The sequence below is a fragment of the Merops nubicus genome, unplaced genomic scaffold (genome assembly GCF_000691845.1).
Source record: "Merops nubicus isolate BGI_N331 unplaced genomic scaffold, ASM69184v1 scaffold34954, whole genome shotgun sequence".
Lineage (NCBI taxonomy): Eukaryota > Metazoa > Chordata > Aves > Coraciiformes > Meropidae > Merops > Merops nubicus.
Genome location: NW_008606863.1, coordinates 24865 through 28416, shown reverse-complemented (window position 1 = coordinate 28416; position 3552 = coordinate 24865).

Sequence of the window (3552 nt, the reverse complement as noted above, 5' to 3'; positions counted from 1 at the left end):
AGTTTATATCACAAATGCATATTGATTAATGCCTAGGACTCTATGGACAGAATAAGTCCAAATTTAATGATTGTAACAGGATTTTAAAAGTCATTAACCATGCATATTTATTTCTACTTTAAGTTTTCTTTCCCATGCAAAACATACATACATGTGGATGCATTTTTAAGGAGTTGGGAACTATTCAAAACAAAAAGTTATTTTGAGGGTTAGGAAATAGCTTGTCTTGCAGCTGCCAAGTGATTTTGGAATAACTCTTTGGATGATGGAGTGGAGGGAAAAAAATGGAGATAAAAACATCAGTCCTTCAGTTCAAGGAGACTAGATGCTTTTAAAGAAAAGAAAAAATAAAAATAAGAAGAGAAGAGGAGAGAAGAGAAGAGAAGAGAAGAGAAGAGAAGAGAAGAGAAGAGAAGAGAAGAGAAGAGAAGAGAAGAGAAGAGAAGAGAAGAGAAGAGAAAAAGAAAGGAAGAAAGGAAGAAGAGAAAGCTTTTCATCTTTTTAAGCTTCTGCATTCAGATCCCACTTTATTTTCCACCCTGAAGCTGTGCAGAGAAGCTCATGCCACATTCTCCTGACTGTGCCCCTTGGCAGGCTAGACAAAAAAGGCAGATAGCTCTTCTCCTGGATTTTCACCTCCTCCACCTTAGGCAAGTTTAAAAGAGAATGAAGATGTTCAATGATGGGCATGTGGAAATGTCATTATTCACATTTTGATAAGTTTATAAGTGCACAAAGTAGCTCTCAGGACCAGACATAGGGTTAAGGTGAAACATCTGAGCCTCATCCAAAACTAGGGTCCTTCAGCTGGTGTAAATCAGCTCTCATGATACATCCCAGCTGAGGCTCCATTGTCAGGACTCATCTCCACAATCTGTAAAGTTCCTAACTTATATTTAGGATAGTATAAGATGTTCATAAACAGCTGCAATATGTAAGCACTGAGTAACAGTGAAATGCAACTCTCCTTTTGATTTCTTTTGTGCTTGCTTTGTGTTTCAAAACAGGAAAAAATAATAATTTCCTTCACCTTCAGCACACTTTGTTCTTTCTCCACAGGGTGAGTAGCTATCAAGTTGCTCACAGGGGCAGCTGAGAAGTGGAAACCCTTAGGATAGGCATGGCCATCCATGCTGAACACCTGCTGTCTCCAGCCTTGCACAATATGGATGTTGCATATAGATACCAAAGTTTTTCTAAGCCTTGATGCTGCTTTACTTTATCATCTTGGACTAAACTACAGGGTAAAACAACAAAATCAGCCCATCATTCCTCCTTGCCTTTCCTTCTTCCTCTTGAAAACCACCAGGCATTTTTGAGAGGAGGGAGGATGTAAGTTGTGCTCTAGTGGTGTTTACTTGCAGCCAGGACAACACATCAGAAATTCCCCAGAATAATATATTCATCTTAAAGCACCCAAAAATACATAATATTGAACATTAACACTTACGAGTATTATAATTTAAAATTGTTAGAAGTCAAAGTCTGTAAGTATTTTACTTTCCAGATATTATTATGCAAGCTGAACACCAAAAAACCTCCAAATCTTGGTGACTTTTCGTCTTGTCTCACAAAATTATCCTTTTCCTCAGAACATCAGACTATACTTTCTGGAGGTAGATGCTACACAACATATTTAGGATGGTTAAGCCAAGCAATCCTATGGACAAGCTAATTTTGAAATACTTATTTAGGCAGTCAGATCTGCAGAGAAATGGGTTTTGAAAATACTGTCTTTTCCTCCCCTAAACCTACCAGGAAAATTAAGCTCTTGGATAGAGTGTAGCAGCATAAAGTTTACAAAGGAAAAAGGGAAGAGGAGGAAGGAGAAAGAGTATGGGACTGAAAGGAGAGAAAAAAAAAGGCACAACCAAGCCTTTTAAAATTGCTTGAGTGTAAGGTGTATGGTCACTACTTCTTTCTCAAATCAACCAGTCATCTCTCCTCCTTTTTGATATCTGGGCACACAGCTTATGGTGAAATTAACTCCTGTGCTTTGCCATTGATTGGAAACAACTTACTTGGATGTTGCTGTACAGCTGAAATTCATAGAGCAGAGATGTATTTTGCAAGCACAGAGGAACATACACACAGGGCTTGTCCTCAAAAGAAGTCTCACTGAGTCCCTTCACCTGGCATTGTCAGGCTATGGGGAGATGCTACACTGTGGGAAGGCTGCTGTGTGGCATTTCATGTTATGAAAACCAGTCCCCACATGTGCAAACTGATCTGTAGCAGACAGAGCCTTGTCAGAAACTGTGGGGACAGTCAGTGTGAGGGTCTTACTCAGGCCCACAGTGCTGCTTACACAGTGAAGCACTTCTAACCCTAGCAGCTGCAGACTATTTTCACAAATATCTGACAAGTTTCTTTGGCTCTCTGCCAGTTTGAGCTGTACCCAATACTTCCGTCCTTACCCTAGTTCCACAATCCTTTGTAACTGCTGCTCAAAACTCAAGGCATGTACCAAATGAAGCTCCTTTCCTCCCCTCAATATACAGGCATCCCACCCCAATTAATTAACTCAACAGTGGCTTCATCTTTACGAAGCTGTGACTTCCCACACTTTATCCCCCTCATTCAGCTTAAAGACATCAGCACATTCCTGGCTTCATCAGTTGTTAACTCCCTTTTGCTTATGGCCAGTGCATCCTCTCTCTTGCTGGCCTGCTCTGATTTGATATGAGTTGAACTCTTAGACAAAAAATCTTGAAGACTCTTTATGTGCTCGATTGTCATTATAGCACATAAAAATAATGAAAGTTTTAGTACTGCTTCTGTGCCCAGAACTGAGAGACCTTTCAGACCTTCTCAGACTGTGATACGATGCTGCTCAACTTGCAAACACCTGGTAAGAAGCAGCAAAGTCTGAGTCACAGCAAGATATCTGCTGCTTTGTGTTTGATTACCAAAGGTTAATCCCTTGGCAAAGTACCAGAAAATTTAATGAAGGTGGCAACACCATCATTATAAAAATAAATTAAAATTATCTTCCGCAACTATTAAAAAAAAGCAACCAAACAAAAAAATGCACTGTAGCAGAATGATGCATCTCCAAACAGATTTATATCTATGCAAACATACTCTAGAAATTATTATACTTGGGGGAAAAAAAGTTAAAAAGAAGCTCTTTATACAGATTGTGGAATGATAGAAAGTATTTCAAGAATCAAAGGGTTCTGCAGAGATCATCTGTAACACTCCCCTGTCTTAGTACAGATTCAGTTACAACCGTTTCATTCCAGACACTTGCTTGTTCAACAGGTCCTCATCATTGATGAGGATCCCCATGTCTTTTCTTGAAATAGATTGTGAACTGTTTAGCATTGCATTCAGTAGAAAGATTTTAAGATCTTTGCTCCAAGAAGCTAGTGAGGAGGCGGACAGAGAGAAGAAATAGCTGCTTAGAAAACTAGTCTTAAGGACAGGAAGCTAGGAAACTTCAAAACCACCAAATATTGAAAAAATAAAGGTAATAATATTCTACAAAACGTCAGACATACACAACTTGGAAATTCAGAGGAAGCATTCAAATGTCTAGCTTTTCATTTG